At 37.0% G+C, this 6,779-nt stretch overlaps 1 pseudogene; it reads right to left on the minus strand.

Annotated features, from left to right (window-relative positions):
- Window positions 1–239: 239 nt before the first annotated feature.
- Window positions 240–6,185, minus strand: LOC147615155 (uncharacterized; annotated as a pseudogene).
- Window positions 6,186–6,779: the final 594 nt, after the last annotated feature.

Below are 6,779 nucleotides of genomic sequence, written 5' to 3' on the forward strand. Positions count from 1 at the left end.
ACACTCTAACTGTTAAGTAGCTATTGTCTATCTATTAACTAGCATAGCTAGTTACCTATTACATAGGCTTCAGATATATACAACTATGAGAAAGCTATTAGGTAAATATTAGATGCACAGTTATCAAACAACTATTATGTATACAATTATTAGGCATATATCTATATTTGGGTACCATAACTATTTAGCTACTAGTGAGAAATTTTCTACCTTTCACCAGTATTATACAATAGGCATACCTATGATACATCTAGTAGATGAATTGGGTGCTCGATGTAGTTCTTTCGACCGATTCTTTTTCGACATATGTCCTTTTTGTTAGGGGACACACGAGTCTCAATTGTCCAAAACATGATCACCAGATCCTTTACCTCATCAGGTATGTGGCTTCTTGGTTGTTTCCTATGACATGTGGAGAAAGACAACATGGAGTTGTCAATCTCAAGTTCCAGACGAGATTTTGCCACATAAAAGTTCCTTCTACTATCAATGGGTAGCTTAGAGACATCAGTGAGTTTGAGGCTTCGTGACTCCTTTGATTCTTTTGAGTTTAAGAGCATCATCATGGCAGACCTTTTGAGGAATAATTCATCCCCAGACCATGGCTTCTTTAAACTTTTGAGCGTGTTGCAAATATTTGCTATGAGCACTGTTTGAACATCATTTTGGTACCTTTGGAGCTGTGAGTCTTGCAAATCTTTTAATGACGGATGAAGGATTAGCTAATTGAAGATGTCTTTCTTAGTGGTCACGTCTATTCCATTTTTTCAGAGATGAAAATACCGCACAATCTCTTTGGAAATTTTTGCTCTTCTTTTGCCATCAATGATCTCTACATGGTCCTTGTTTCTTGCTTCCTCTGATTTCCTTTTATTTTTGGCTCTATGTTTTCTTTTGCGTTGTGATTCATATTCCCTAATGAACTTACATTCCTGGGATGGGAGTGCATTAACTTGTAACATATAAACTTATGTTAAATATCCACTTTTGCATTGCATAGAGAGAGAGAGAGAGAGAGAGAGAGAGAGAGAGAGAGAGAGAGAGAGAGAGAGAGAGAGAGAGAGAGAGAGAGAGAGAGAGAGAGAGAGAGAGAGAGATCAGTGTTAAGATCTGTAAAGTTTTAACCTCTTCCAACTCTTGTAGCTCCACCATGTTTCTCTTTTGTGTATTTAGCCAGAGAGAGAGAGAGAGAGAGAGAGAGAGAGAGAGAGAGAGAGAGAGAGAGAGAGAGAGAGAGAGAGAGAGGGAGGGAGAGGGAGAGAAAGAGAGAGGGAGAGAGAAATGCAAGCTTTTTTTGTGTGTTGGCACACAAGCGAGAGAGAGAGAGAGAGAGAGAGAGAGAGAGAGAGAGAGGGGGGGGGGGAGAGAGAGAGAGAGAAAGATAAATATAACAAAAATTCATCTTTTCTCTATTTAAGCAATTATGCATAAATATTATAAAAGTATTTTTCATAAATGTAACAAAAATCATTCTTTTAGCATAAAAATATCTATGCCTAGAATATGATGGGAATTCCTCTTTTTGCTTTATTAATTTTATGCATAAAAATAAGATTTTTCTTTTTTGAAAAATTTTGCCATAGCTTCGCTGCTGCAATTACTGAGAATGTTCAATTTTCTAACTTAAATGAATACACATAATTGAAATGTGATAGGAGCTCCTCTTTTAAACTAAAATTTTTATTATGCATACTTAGCATAATTATGAACATAATTATGATTAATCCTCTTTATTTAAAACATCCATTCCTCATTTCTACAGGATAATTCTTATAAAATGTTAGCATAACACTCTTTCAACTTTAAAATGAGTTTATAGGATTTTTCTAAATCATAAACAAGCTTAAAGAATTTAATCATCATTTTTAACTAAATTAAAATCATAAAAATACCTAATATTTTTCTCTAGCTTGTCAAGCCTAGAGTTTTGTTTCAGATAATGAGTTTATCATTAAGAACCATCCTTCTAACAAGGATCTAACCATAAAGATGATTAATCTTTCCAACAAAGAGAGTTTTACTAATAAAAATACTATAATTAAGCATAAAGATTAGTATTAAATCTTTTAAACATTATGAATCATTAGAAAGCTTGATTTCAAGAAAAAACCATTCAATTGAAAGCTTCCCAAGCATTAGAGGGGTTGGGAAGAAGAAAGTCATTGAGAAAGATAGAAAAACCATTGATTTAAGGCATACCTTTGATTTTGGCTTGATTCTTTTGGAGAGAAGTGAAGCCCACAAAGCAAGGTTTGGCCACCAAGTTGGGGAGGGTAATCTCCAAGAGAGGATGGAGAATTGAGAAGCTCCAAAGCTCCCAAAAGTAGAGGTAAAATAGAGGGATAATAGAATTACACTAAAATGAAGATAATACTGGCATGTAATTACTCAAAGATGGAAATACAAAGGAATGAGGGTCTATTTATGTTGAGGGAGGCCACTCACCAAGTCCAATTGGGTTCTAGAGGTTTTCAGCTTTAGTTTGACCCAATTTGGACAAGATTTGGACTAGTTTGGCTCCCTTTTTGATCCAATTTGCAGGAGGAGAGAGGAGAGATAAAAATATGTCATTTTTTGAATTAAAAATGCAAAGCAATGATGAAAAAAATGTGCCTACTTCATGAAGCCTCTCCCTCCTTACTGAGGTGTAAAAAATTCATAATTTTACTAAAATATCCCAATTTTTAATTAGTAAACCCAGTCCTTAGTCCACTCTTCATCTTATGTGAGCATTTACTCCTTTTTGGGGTATTTTCTTTTATTCTTTGTATTTTTCTCATCCCAACACTTGGATTAATCCTATTGGCCCTTTAGAACCTTATTTGGATCTTAATCAAATTTTTTTAAAAATGTGGACCCTTAGGCTAAGGTCTCAATATACATATTCAATTAATTTCTAATGCACATTGAAAAATTCTTTTTAAACTTCTATTTTAGGGGAATTCATCTTAGATATTAGGAGAAACTTTGTATCCAGAAATATCTCAAAATTGAATTTTCTCTCTCTAAGCCAAAAACAAGGGAAAATAATATTTTCTTGCATTCTGAAATAGGGGATGATTACAGAGACTGAAGCTACTCAACAAACTTGCCCTTGTGATTGACCCTTTGGGCATGCATATGGACAAGTCCCATCAACACCATGATCTCATCTAGACCAATATCCTCATCAATTTGCAAAATACTTTGAGATACTTGCATGAAATCTTTGTCCAATCTTTGCACAAAACTCTCTATACTTTCTTTCTCTTTAATGTTGGGAATGAAGAAGGAAAGGTACCTATATTTCCCCATATAGCTAGATAGAGAGTCCTCATATGAGAATACCATGCATTGATCTCTAAAGCAATTTTGCTCATGGGTGGTCGCAAAGTATTGCACAACATCATATGCCAAATTCTGCTAATCCCAATCATAGTTGTGCATTTCCTGCAACCACCAAGCTCTAGCTCTTCCTTTGAAATGAGAAGTCACTTTCTTCACTTTGGCAAGCTCTTCACAAGGAAAGGCATGAAAATAGGCATCCCAATTACGAATCCAATCCTTGATTCCCATGCAAGTGACTCCTTCGCCATCGAATGCAAACAATATTTGTGCAAACGGCTCACCTCTTTTGATCCATAAACTACTCACTTGAGTAGATACCATATAATCAAGAAAAGCTTGCACCTTCATTGATTCCAACAACCTTGTATGCAAAAGTACATGCATCATGGTAAATCTAAGCCTTGCTTTTGGACCACAATGTTCTATAATCTTTATGTCTTCAAAAGCATATTTTCCTTTGTCTTGACTCTCAAATGATAAAGACCTTTGATAAGCATTTCCATCCATTGCCTTTGAAAATGAAGAAGCTCTAGTTGGCCTTGCTTGAGAGAAGTCCTGTCCATGTACACCAAATATGCTTGAAGAAGGTTTCTTGGAAAAAACATTTCTTCTTGCATTGGAGGCACCCCCCATAAGATCTTTGTGGAGAACGGAAAATGCATCAATGAAGGCTTGTTGTTGATCCTTCATCATTGATTCCATATGGTTGTTGTACCTTCGTTGCTCTTCTAACATTTTTTGCATGAACATCATCATTTCATTAGTTCCGGCTAGCCTAGCATTCCCTTCATGCATTTGTACCCTTTCATGCACATTTGCATCAACATTGTCCCCATGCTCATGAAATCTTTGTTCATCATCATTTCTTCTTGCTTGCATGTCCACAAAATCCTCTTCATCACTATCCTCTAAAAAATCCTCGTTCACCATTTCCCTATCTTCCCTTATCTCTTGAAGTTCCATCGCTTGCTTGAATTGAAGTTCCATCACTTGCTTTGAATAGACGTCCGAATGGACGTCCGCTCACTTGACATAATGGTTGGAAATGGAATATGGCTTGTAGAAAGCTCAAATGGTGTCAGAATTTGATGATCTAGGGATCTATTGAAAGATCTTATGCGTAGAAAGCAAATTTTGTAAGAACAGAAGATTTTTGAATAGCCATAATATTCTTTGTTTTAGGGTTTTTACCGCATTGTAGAGAATGGAAAAATGGTCCTAAAACACAAAATATGGGTCTAAACGAAGTACTTCTTGGCTTTTTGGATAGCACTAGGGATATACCAACTATACTCCAACAAGTGGTTTGACCAAGTCAAATCTCAATCAAGATTGAATTGACTTTTTGTGAAAAAGTCAACTTGCTAGTTTTGACCTATCAACAATGTCGGAATAGAGTGGTTCTTGGCTCATTAGATAGCTCTAAGGGAGTATTATGAATAACTCTAAACACATTTTTGATAACCCTAAGGGTCTATGATTGAATTAGGGTTTTCAGCCTGACATAAATGCCCATTTCGTATCTTGAGATGGTGTCCGAATCAACCACTTGATGGCTAGTTAGGACCGCCCTTAAGACACCCTTTTAAGAATTCAAAAGGTCCTTGAGAGATCTTGAGCGAGTTGGGACTGAATTGCACTTCTTTGGCCACTGCAGAGTGCAAAAAATCACAAAACCTTTGCCATAGTTTCCCCGCAATTTAGCCCAATTCTCAAATAAAATGCAAAAGCAATTGCCCAATATCCACTCATGATGTAATGTCCCAAATGATCATCATCAAAATCATAGGCTTGCTCAAGTAACCCTTATTCTTTGACCACTAGCAAACATCCATGGCATATCCAATCAAGTGACCATAGCCTCGGCATGCTTGCAATATAGTTGATTGTATGTTGGAGAAGAGCTTTATGCTTGCCGATCTCCTGGCCAAGCCTTCCCACCCTCGTACCTAATCCGATTCTAGGCACAAGTTGGGGCCAAATCTTCACATCCAAGTACCTAATCCCCCTCCTTGCCACTTTACCAAAAGTACTCACGACAAGGAGAGTTCATGCCATGATCCCCCTTGGCCTCTCCACCAATACCATGGGTACTCTCTATGAATCAAAGTGAATATAATGTGTGTGAGAGTGGTGTACAATCCAAAATATAGGGATGGAATCACTTACAATAGTTGTAGCATGGACTCATGCTCACACAAACATCATTTTAGCATGTATTCATGCCTCTTTATCCACCATGTGACTCCAATCACATCAAGTCATCACCAAAAGACATGTGAATCATGAAGAAAATCCATATGCACTCAAATAACATCCCATGGCATAGCATTTTTCAAGAGTGGCATCCAAAAGCATTCACTAGCATGTAATCATGCATCAAGAGTGTTCAATAGCATGGGAAAAGCTATTAAACCCTTCAATAGCAATATGCAAGCCTTGATGCTTCAAAAACCCCAATTCTTGGCTTAGGGTTTGGGCAAATTACTCATGTAGCCTCAAGATCCATGCATAAGGCTCATATTCCACTTCATCACACAATGCCAATGATGCCAATGCTTCACCCCAACTTGAAAAGATCCCAAAAATTAGGGAATTCTTGGAGAAACCCTAATTCTTGGACTTGGATGCCAAGAATCCACCAAAGCCAATCAAGAAAAGTTTAATTGACTCACCAATGATAGAAAACCTTCCAGATTTGATCACTTTGTTGAAGATTTGAAGGCTTGAAGATTTGATGGCTTGAAGAATTGAAAACTTGAAATGGTGGAAACCTTGAAGACTAGATCAATCGCTTGAAATGTGTCTCATTCCATGACTGCATCACCATCTCCATCCATGACCGCATCCCACGCCATCGTTCAAAAAATGCAACAATCAACACCTTATAACCATGCATAGGCTTTGTAATGCTTAAGCCAAGATTAGGCAAGATTAAGCTTGAATTAATGGCTATGGAATGTGCAACAACACGACTCAGTACATCAACGATCCACTCACGATTCAGCGTTGAATGGGATGGAATATATGTAAAATGCATTTAAGGAATATTTGGCAAAAAAGGGCATAAAGCATCAGTGTACTATGCGATACACACCACAACAAAATGATGTGCCAAAAAGGAAAAATAGGTCATTGAGATGGAGATGGCTAGATGCATGATAAAGGCCAAGAATCTGCCTCATAAATTATGGATGGAGACTATTATGTGTGCTACACATGTTTCAACATGTGCCCAACAAAAGCATTGAAGACTGTTACTCCTTATGAGGCTTGATATGACAGAAAGGAGAAGGATGACTACGTTATAACTTTCGGTTGCCTTGCATATACTCATGTGCCTCCAGAGATTAGAGGTCAATTGGATGATAAGACAATCAAATGCATATTTTTGGGCTACAACAGTGGTAGCAAGGGATACCGTTTCTATAATCCATGTAATCAAAGGATTT

The sequence above is a fragment of the Cibotium barometz genome, chromosome 40 (assembly GCF_041138505.1).
Source record: "Cibotium barometz isolate CiBa-2024 chromosome 40, ASM4113850v1, whole genome shotgun sequence".
Taxonomy (NCBI): Eukaryota; Viridiplantae; Streptophyta; class Polypodiopsida; order Cyatheales; family Cibotiaceae; genus Cibotium; species Cibotium barometz.